The following is a 10829-nucleotide window of genomic DNA, read 5'->3' as shown; positions in this document are numbered from 1 at the left end:
GTAATCCCAGTTACTTGGGAGGCTGAGGCAGGAGAATCGCTTGAACCCAGGAGGTAATGGTTGCGGTGAGCTGAGATCGCACCATTGCACTCCCGCCTGGGCAACAAGAGCGAAACTTCGTCTCAAAGAAAAACAGAAGAATAACATGAGTTAATGCATGAAAAAAGCTTAGTTCAGGGTAGGTATGCAGTACGTGTTGAGTATTAGCAAGAGGTATAAGCCTTCAATGTAAGTTCCTTCACTGATTTTCAAAAGGCAAGATGTAACTGAGCTGAAGTAAAGAAAGAGTAGAGTGGTTAAGATGATACTATTATCTAGTTCTGTGATCTTTGACAAGCAGCTTAATCTCTCTGAGCCTCAGTTTTCTCATCTGTAAAATGGAGGCTACTATACTCACCTACTGTAGTCACCTCATGGAGAAAAGATGGACCCCTCACTGAAGATTTGGCTTGGATGTAGAGAGTAATGATCACACACACACACACACACACACACAGAGAGAGAGAGAGATAAAAGCTTTATATCTCACACAATGAGGCTTTCGAGGGGAAGTAAGATGGGCTCCCAAGAGGTCCAAGAATGGTTTAAGGGAGTGGGAAAAGGAGACTGGCTTTGGGGTTTTGCGGAGGTGGGAGAGTGGGGCTGGGTGAAGCTTCCGTCTTGCAGTAGGGTTTACACGGTTTGAATGTCCCACCAGCGCCACAGGAGGGCACACCTGGGCTCTTTCATCAGCTTGCCCAGATGTGGGGCAGAAGTGGGAGGGTCTGGTGGGGGTTTGAAAGCTTTCACTGGCTAAACATAAAAAATGCCAGTGGATTCTTTATCACGCTGCCATAGAGCATTGCTGTGAGGACTAAATGAGATTACACAGACTCTGTCTTTAATTTAGTAGCTGGTAAACAGTACATGCTCAATAAATGTTGCCCTGTGAAATACACTTTTTTTCTTAAAAACGTCAACTTTTAAAATTTCTCCTAATACAAGAAGCAACACCTGCTTTTTGCTTGTTCTACTTGTTTATACTAGGTTTGTTTTGAAACCTCAATATAATCTCTACATGTGAAGAAACAATTACCAGCAGTCCCCCAGTGATGAAAAGGCTGTGCACTAAGCATTCCGTTTTAAATTGATTGTCACTTGGAACGCTCTTCCCCATAGAAACAATGTTATAAATAGAGTTAAGTTCCCAGAGGGACCCACGAATTCTTCCTAAAGTGTAATATAGCTAAAATAGTCCTTGACGGAGCAGGAAACTGAACCCTAGATCACCACCTGGGCCTCTCAGAATCCCAAATGCCACTGGCTCAAGGTGACCCTGGGTGAGACTGTACCCTAGGATTTTTGGAAACCCTGACAAAGAGGAGCTGGCGGAATAGGAGCTGAACTGAGCACAGTGCGCTTGGTGGGAGACCACTGGCAGTGATGACTGCACTTCCCAGCAATCCCTAAATCAGACTCTAATGGGATCATCTTGTTGAGCTCAGATCTGTCCCACAGGCCTGTGGGTGGAGTGGGGCTTGTCCTGAAGGGAAGGAAAGCTCTTATTCCCAGCCATCCTAGGAAGAGGTCAATCCAAAGGCAAGAAATGAACTGTGGTGGGCCTTAGCCTCGGGCGAGGGGAAAACATGGTCCTTTTTCCCGGAGCTAGGGTCTGAGGCGTGGGGGGCCTGGAGTGGGTGGTTGGGCAGAACTGACTCTGGTCACAGGGAAGATTCCAGGACCAGGTCATGAGCCAGTTCAGGAACCCATCCTAAAATGGATGTGGGCCTGTGTCAAGGAGGGAAGTTATTTTTTGGTGCTATCTCTCTGGTTTCTACCTCCACATGCAATGGCAGAGCTTGGCTCTTCCGAGGTGTGGGCAATGATGGGAGGTGAGGTTGGGTGGAAGAGATGTCAGCAGCACCATGAAAGAGGGGATCTGAGGATGGAAGACGGTGAACTTCAGAAGGGAAGAGCAGCAGTGTAGGCCCAGCTGAGGAGGCAAAGGACAGCCAGGGCAAGCTTGCAGAAGCAGAAAAACATCAGCACCTCGCACAGCACTTATGATGTGCCCAAGACTTTTCCAGGCATTTTATGAGCACATTCAAACCTCTTATCCACTCTATGGCACATTATTAGTACCCCCTTTTACAGATGGGGAAAATGAGGCATGGAGAAGTTAAATAACCTGCTCAATATCAGACAGTAAGTGACGGAGCCAGAAATTAAGCTTTGGCAACTTGCCTCCCGAGGCTGGCGTCTCAACCAAATAGTTTATTCTCTTCCATACACAAGCATTCACCAGGGACAGCCCCAGAAATATTAATACATGGAAAGTCATTGAATAATACACAAATGAAGTTAGTGAATTAGGGCTTTTTAACATAGCAAGCTCTATGTGTATAAAGTATATGAGGCAAACAGTAAAACCCCTTGCCAACTTTGAAAATTTCTAAAGAACTTACCTTATGTTTAGAAGTACTGTTGTCTTACAGGCACTTCTGGCTGGAATATACATCTTTATATATCTAGTGTTTCTATGTGTCTATCTTTTTTACATACACTCAAGGGTCTACATGCACATCTAACTGGTAAGGATTTTCTTTTTTAATAATCATCATCTGGCTGGAATTTTTAACCAAACTCATGTCAGTTGAGTGATAGTATTTTTTGTGAAAGCATTGTCGAGAGGATTCCTAGAAGAGTTCATTATTAATATTCCTCTGACAACATGCCACAAAGGATTTTAGAGAAAGACTTTTGATGCTCATTCTGTTAAAACCATTTTCTTTACCTACTATTCATATAAACACCCATCAAAAGCCTCATATTATTTCATTAACTGTAATCCTGTTACTCAGTCTTTCAGTAACCAGTGATATAAGTCATGAGGCAACTTGCCTACTTGTGAAAACCAATTTTTTTTTTTTTGAGATGGAGTCTCGCTCTGTTGCCCAGGCTGGAGTGCAGTGGCATGATCTCAGTTCACTGCAACCTCTGCCTCCCGGGTTCAAGCAATTCTCCTGCCTCAGCCTCTCAAGTAACTGGGACTATAGGTGCCTGCCACCACGCCTGGCTAATTTTTGCATTTTTAGTAGAGAAGGGGTTTTACCATATTGGCCAGGCTGGTTTCAAACTTCTGACCTTGTCATCTGCCTGCCTCAGCCTCCCAAAATGCTGAGATTACAGGCATGAGCCATGGTGCCCGGCCAGAACCAAATTGAAATGTAATATCCCGGGTCATAAGTTCAGACCTTACTTCCTCCTATGGTTTCTGCACCCACAGGTGATGGTCTGAAGAAGAAAGGCCTCTGGAAGAGTGAAAGTTAGCATAAGCATAGAGCTTACTTCCACATCAACTGATTGGGTGGTCTATGAATGATAACGATAACAATGTCTGGCACCGGGTAAGCAATTATTTATTACTATTATTACATCATCAAATAGCCATTATTAGTATTCCCTTTGGGGTCAGTGCTCTCTACTTCATGGCTGTAGGGATTTTTGTGTGTTTCATTTACTGCAGAATTGCGAGTGCCTTTTAGAATAGTACCTGTCACATAATAGGGACTGAATAAATATTTGTTGAATATTAGTTAACATAGCTTTACACCAACTTAATCTACTTATACATGGGGCAATTTGTGGACAGCAGGGCTATCTTTACCTCATTTCCTTTCTTTGATCCCATTTAAGTTCAGCTCTGCCCAGGTCCTGACCTCTGACTAGATACAGTTTTCATCTGTGCTACTTCCTTCTGGACTTTCAAATTAATCCTGATTTCCTTGGTTTGACCACGGTACCCTATAACGAGTGACACTCTGTTTTTTTCCTGCCTCGTTACTTAAGGGAGGAAATCCTGCCCTGCCTCTCACCTTGAGAACAAACTCTACCTCCAGCCTCACTGATTTTGTTCAAATATTTATCAACTACGTAGCAGGCAATCTGCTAGACTCTGGAGACACAGTGAAGAAGAAGAAAGGCAGGCTCCCTAGCCTTTGTGGGATTGGGCTGTAATTTGTTTTCTTAATATATTAAGCCCCAGAGGTGGGAAGGGACAAAGCCAGGTTCATCCAATGAACAGGTTGCAGAGCCATGAAGAGAGAGAACACGGCTAAACTGATTAGGCACCCAACCCGGCTTCCTGACAAATAGCCTCAGCAAAGCAAGTGACCCCCCCTCCTCCAACCTCGCTTGTCTTCCAGCTGCACCCCTTTCCCATTCTGAATTGTCCAGGTTATGTGTCATGGACCATGATAGAATGACTCATCTTTTCAGAGGGCACGCGTCTGCATCAGACTCCACATCGTGGGTTGCTAGGTCTTGAGTTGCCAAAATAAGAATCAGAATGTTCTTATTCTTTGCTCTCTGTGAGTCAAGCCCTGGCCACCAGAAAAGCCCTGGTTGCCCTAAAGAACTTGGAGTCAGCTGGTCACAGTGACTCACTCTTGCAATCTCAGCACTTTGGGAGGCTGAGGCAGGTGGATCACTGGAGGCCAGGATTTCAGGACCAGTCTGGCCAACATGGTGAAACCCCATCTCTACTAAAAATACGAAAAACATTAGCTAGGCATGGTGGCACATGCCTGTAATCCCAGCTACTCAGGAGTCTGAGGCATGAGAATTGCTTGAACCCAGGAGGCGGTGGTTGCAGTGAGCTGAGATTGTGCCACTGCACTCCAGCCTGGGTGACAGACTGAAACTCTGTTTCAAAAAAAAAAAAAGGAGAACTTGGAGTCAGTAAGGCAAAATTGTCCTCCTTTGACCTAGAAGGCTATTGTATTTATGTTCCTCAGGATGCAAAGGGAAGATGAAAAACTGAACTAATGATCATTCTACATTTACTTGTATCTGTGGGTACCATATGACAATTACTTTTAGACAGACGCAGTGTCTTTCCCCTAAACTGGTGGGTCTACAACATTACAGAATGCCCTGGAAGACTTGCCAACATACAGATGGCTGGGACCATCTCCCAGACCAGTTTTTTTTTTTTTAAATTTTTTATTTTTTTATTTTTTGATGGAGTTTGTCACCCAGGCTGGAGTGCAGTGGTGCAATCTAGGCTCACCTCAACCTCTGCCTCCCAGGTTCAAGCCATTCTTGTGCCTCAGCCTCCTAAGTAGCTGGGACTACAGGTGCCAGCCACCATGCCCAGCTAATTTTTTGCATTTTTAGTAGAGACGGGGTTTCGCCATGTTGGCCAGGCTGGTCTTGAACTCCCGACCTCAGGTGATCCACCCGCTTCGACCTCCCAACGTGCTGGGATTACAGGCATGAGCCACTGTGCCTGGCCCGACTCCCAGTTTGTGATTCAGTGGCTCTAGAGTGGGACCTAAGAATTTGCCTTTTAAACAAATTCCCAGCTGATGCTGCTGCCGCCAGACAGGAGAGTACATCATCCTCAACAATTCCACTGTTTCCGTTGTTCCCTAAATAAATAATCCTGACCTAGCAGGCTTGTATACTTTCTCTTCCATGCCCTTTTGGTATCTTTGTACCTTAAATATCAGGGAGAATGCTCCTTTGCTTTCTATACCCGGGTCTTAGTAATGCTCTGTCTACCAAATATCTCATACCTGAGACCCCAGGGAAGTTGCATTTCAGTCTCTGATGACCGACACTGTATACCAAGTTTCTTCTTCGAAAATTGGGTTGGAAATGTTGGGTTGTTTAAAGTTGATTGCTGTGAAAACCCCATGATAACACAAAAATAAGCCCCACAAACTCTTAAAGGTTTTCTTTGGCACATTGATTCTACATTGCATTTCCAGAAATTTGTGTGTTTTAGAAGATACCACCAAAGTTTTATCTTATCATAATTATAATCCCTGTGAGTAAAATGCATGATCTAAAAGTTCCTGGACTTTTAAAATTTAAGCTTTGTACCCAGTAAATGATTATTGAAGCAGTCTCTGCGATTTGAGTACTGTTCTCAATTTCCTGTAGACACATAGGGAGGAGGTGGCAGGGAAGCTTGTTAGAAATAGAGTACTTCAAAGATTCTAAGTTCCTTATAGTAACAAACACAATTGATTACTAAAAAAGAAAGATTGCATGTTAATGACTATACATCACAGTAAAATTTCCCCTTCAACTCTGCAATTTTACAGAGCAGTATGAAGCTAGGCATAGCCTCTACCAATATATCTACATTTAGAAGTCTTATGCCCCTGGTTGTCTTTGCTTTACCAGCCGGTCTTTCCCAGAGGCACACAAGAATTGAATTCATGCATCTGCATAAGAACAACACCGGCTAACACTCACGTAATGCTGACTGTGTCCTAGGTACTGCTTTATGTCTTCGGGATAGGTCAACACCGTCAATCCTCACTACCACTTTGTGAGGTAGGTACCATTCTTATCCTGGGGAAACTGAGGCACAGAGCTGTTCAGAAACGTAATGCAAGGTCATACTTTCACATTATTTGCCCAGCCAAGTAATAGCTCAGCCACTTTGGCTATTAGGTACTTATTTATTATTTGACTCCGTTAATATATATGAACTTGACTCCATTTCAGTTTGTTTGTTTTTTGTTTTTGACAGGGTCTCACTCTGTCTTCCCGGCTGGAAGGTTGTGGTACAATCGTAGCTCACTGCAGCCTTGACCTCCTGGGCTCAGGTGATTCTCCCACTTCATCCTCCCAAGTAGCTGGGATGGCAGATGTGTGCCGCTATACCCAGCTAATTTTTGTATCTTTTTGTGGAGATGGGGTTTTGCCATGCTGCCCAGGCTGGTCTTGAACTCCTGAGCTCAAGTGATCCAGCCACCTTGGCTTCCCAAAATGCTGGAATTACAGGCATGAGCCACTGCGCCCAGCTGACTTCGTTTTTTTAACTTAAGTTTATTTTAAAATGGAATGTCATGTCTCTACTGTAAATGGAAAATCAGTATCACTGGTCATAAATAGGAGATAACTATGAAATGGATACAACTAATGAAAAACAATGATATAAATTCTAGCTTGAGGCTGGGCGTGGTGGCTCAAGCTGGTAATCTCAACACTTTGGGAGGCTGAGGCAGGAGGATTGCTTGAGCTGAGATCAGCCTGGGTAACCTAGTGAGACCCCATCTCTACAAAAAATTAAAAAGTAGACAGATGTGGTAGTACATGCCTATAGTCTCACCTACACAGGAGGCTGAGGCAGGAGGATCACTTGAGACCAGGAGGTTGAGGCTGAGGTGAGCTGTGATCCTGCCACTGTCCTGCAGCCTGGGCAGCAGAAAGAGAACCTGTTTCAAAAAAAATTCTAGCTTGTCTCTCTTTTTGCTAAGAGGAAGGGAGGAAGGGAGGAAGGGAGGCAGTGGAGAAGGGCTACTGTTGTAGGGGTGTTAAAAATATCAAAACCAAAATATAAATACAAAACAAAATAAAGAAACAAAATAAAATAAAAATACGCATTAATACCAGAGTAAGAGTTTCTCCTTAATATAATCATAACGAATGAGAGGTTTCCAAATCTGTTTTTGTCCTTTCTTTGTTCTACGTCATCTAACTGCCCTGAACCTCACCTCAGTTTTCTATCTGAAAATGGAAACAACTTCAGAGGTTCAGATATAACATATAGCCGTAGCCTGGCACACGGGAGGTGCTCAGTAAGTCATTATGATTAACGGTGGCTTCGTGGTGGCAGACAAAATGTATGTTGGGTATCTTAGCTCTGTGTTTTATATCTGGGCCCTCACTTGTACTTATTTTGTTCTAGAAGACCAACAGAGGAGAGGTGGGTGGGAGTGACAATACACATTCAGCAGTGACAACAGTGACAAGGCAAAGATGCCTTAGGGCTATTGATGTAAGAAATCTGTTCATCTTCTGGGAGACATTAGAGACCTAGAATCCATATTTCCATGATCTCGGCCCTAGGATCTTAATTTACAAAATTATTATTGGCTTCAGCACTATCTATTAATTTGCTAAAATGTTTGTAGCCTTTCTTAAAAAAATAGAAGAACATGACTGTCTTGCCAAGCTCTGATTACATCCATACTCCAAGAAAAAATCCATACAAAGGGAAAATAGTTGCAGTTGGGGCTTTGGTCTATCTCAAGGGAATTTTTACTCCATGAGACAGCACTTGGTGAGCTGCGTGCTGTGGAAAGTGACCTGGCCTCTGCAACCCAGCGTCTCCAAAGGGGAAGGGAAGGAGGGCGGAAACAACGCGGGAGGCTGAGTGATAGGTCAAAACCCCAGCCCTGAGTGGTGCAACACAATGCCAAACCCCCAAACTTCCCTCAGCAAGGGGGTTGGGTGGGGTGCCTGTGGATTGCTCAAGAAGACAGGAGGAGGAGTCAGTTCTGGTAGGAAAAAACATAGTGAAATGATGTTAGCTGTGATGAAAGTTTTGAGCATGAATTCCTGTGTTCATACTGATTCCTGGAACCCTTCTCAAAAAATGAGTTGGATCCTTTTGAGGGAAGCAGTTTCCCCTCACCCCCCTGCCCCCACGGGTAACAAACAAGGGCCTGGTTGGAAAGGTTGATGAGTGAGAGAGCAGCTGGGTGGGGACCTAGTGAACTCAAGGGCACGTGACCCTTTCTCAAAAGGCAGCTCACGTTCAGCTCCTGCCAGTTATTATCCATGCAGGCACGTGGATGCAGAATTGCAGACAGGCTGGTGATGAAGCGACTGTCTACCCTCCTACATGCTGCTCCGTGATGCTGAGGCTTTCGTGTTAGATTCTGCCAACAGGGGGCACCAGAGAGAGACTGGGTGACAGGAGCTGTGGGAGAAGGAACTTAACAGCTTCCTATGTGGTCGCCAGACCCATCAGCATGACCCCGGCACTTACTTTCTCCCTGGAAGCAACAGCTGGTTTCCGTTTCCTGCTTTCCTTCACACTCCCAGAACCAGCCTTATTGTGCTACCTCGAAAGTACCAGTCACTGCCAGGGACTCCCTCTCCTCAGAGGCCTGAGTCTGAACTCCACATTTTCACTGAGAACCTCCCCCGCACTGAAGGCCACTACCTTGTCCAAGAATAAGCTCCTTTCCAAGGATGAACCAGTGGCCAATGGCTGGCTGATGCAGGGAAGGAAAGGCCAGGCCCCCAGCTTCAATTTGGGACACCTCTGGAGACCATCCAGTTCCAGAACTCTCTGAAGGACTGGTTAAGGCCTCTCGGTGGCAGCCCCTTTGGAGATCAGCTTCTCCCCTTACCCAATTCTGCCTTCGTCACTTCCTTACTGGTGCAGCTCCCTAAGGCACTCCCAATAAACTCTGCACGCAATTCTCTATCTCGGAGGCTGTTTCCAGGGAACCCAATCTAAGCCAAGGCTGCTTTGTTTGATGTACAAAGCATTGCTCTTATACATGAAATAAGTAAAGAAATAGAAATGCTGTCAAATTCACCAAAATATATTCAACCGGAAAGAGGGAGGAAAGGAATGAAGGTCAAAGAGTAAAAAGCAAAGTGAGGAGCAAGGGAGAATGACTGGGAGACTCTACAAGGTATATTAAATGAAGGTGAAGCAAACAGTACCTAGAAGCAGAGTGGTCATTGAGAGCATAATGACTTCCTTGGAGCTTTTCTATGAACCTCAGCATGTGTCATTCCCCAAAGCCAAGAAGACACAGCAGTCATCTCAGCCTTTTCTGGCACCCTAAGGCCTAAATGAAGAGAGCAGGGGAAATACTGCCAGGGACTTTATTTGAATGCAACTTAAACTTGCTCCACCAGCAGAGGCTCTCCATGGCCTAATGGGGGAGTGAGTGCCTTTTCCATCTGCGTCTGGTCTCTGGCATGGGACAATAGCAACATGGCCTGTGCTCCCTTCCTGCTGAGTAGCACTGGGTGACAAGGGATAGACATGCTTCCAGAGTCCCAGCTTATGGCAGGGAGGCCACACTTCATCTCTTTCTGACACCTACCCAGCCTAGCTAGGAAAGAGGACCAGCTACAGCAGGAAGGAGTCTGAACTTCCATTGTCTACTGCACTGGTTGGTGTAGAAGAAAAGATAAATGCAGGTTGAGGTTTGGCCTTTGTCGTTTCTCTAGGGTGCAGTATGTGAACCTCCATCATGTGTCCCAAGGTAACTCTTTCCGGAAAGTGAAATTGCTTTTTTATTAAAGTATAACATGTCCCTTTCCCTTCTACCTTCCTCTGCAACTCACCCATGCTTGTGTGCTCAGCAGGCCGGTCAGCACAAGCCAGAATCACGTCAAAAGGGTAGCAGTTGGGAGGCAGGGGTCAACCACACTGTAATATTTAACTGTGTTACTTAAGAGCAAACGGAGAAAATGCATTTTAAATTTCAACTTCAAAGAGAGGCCAAGGCCAAGGGGATTATTGTAGTATCTCTCCCTGGGGACATATTGAGGAATAATGTTTGAAGGATATGAGAAAGACGTGAGGCCTCTATTATCAGAAACCAGCAGCCTTGTTATCTCCTTCCTGTTTATAGACCTGGCACTGGCCTGAGAGTGGAAGAGACACAAATAACACAAAGAAGTGTGAGAACGGGTCACACTATTCTGGGTGTCACTAAGTCACATCTATGAATGTGTATTCTGCTGAACAGCGATACAGTGAAGTCAGGTTGAGAGTGAACCACGTTAGAGATTGGATTTGCCAGGACATTACTCTCAGATGAGTGGTAAAATCAGAGCCCTAGTGAACACAGGCTTCTGCTCGGCAGGTGAACTTCAGCTGGAGTTCACAGCCATTTGGACTGCTAAATAGGTCCAGAATAATTCAAATGGCAACAGTCCACTTTTAGACAATCAGGTATCCTTTTTAAGGATATAAAATTACATTGGTCACCATAATTGTTTAAAGAAGTATCTTTGACACAGCTTCCTTCATCTGTCTATTCAATAAATAATGACTATGCCATCATTGCTGAGTA

The sequence above is a fragment of the Mandrillus leucophaeus genome, unplaced genomic scaffold, assembly GCF_000951045.1.
Source record: "Mandrillus leucophaeus isolate KB7577 unplaced genomic scaffold, Mleu.le_1.0 Scaffold93, whole genome shotgun sequence".
Classification (NCBI taxonomy): Eukaryota; Metazoa; Chordata; class Mammalia; order Primates; family Cercopithecidae; genus Mandrillus; species Mandrillus leucophaeus.
The sequence above is the reverse complement of the archived record's forward strand: the minus strand, read 5'-3'. Positions refer to the sequence as shown.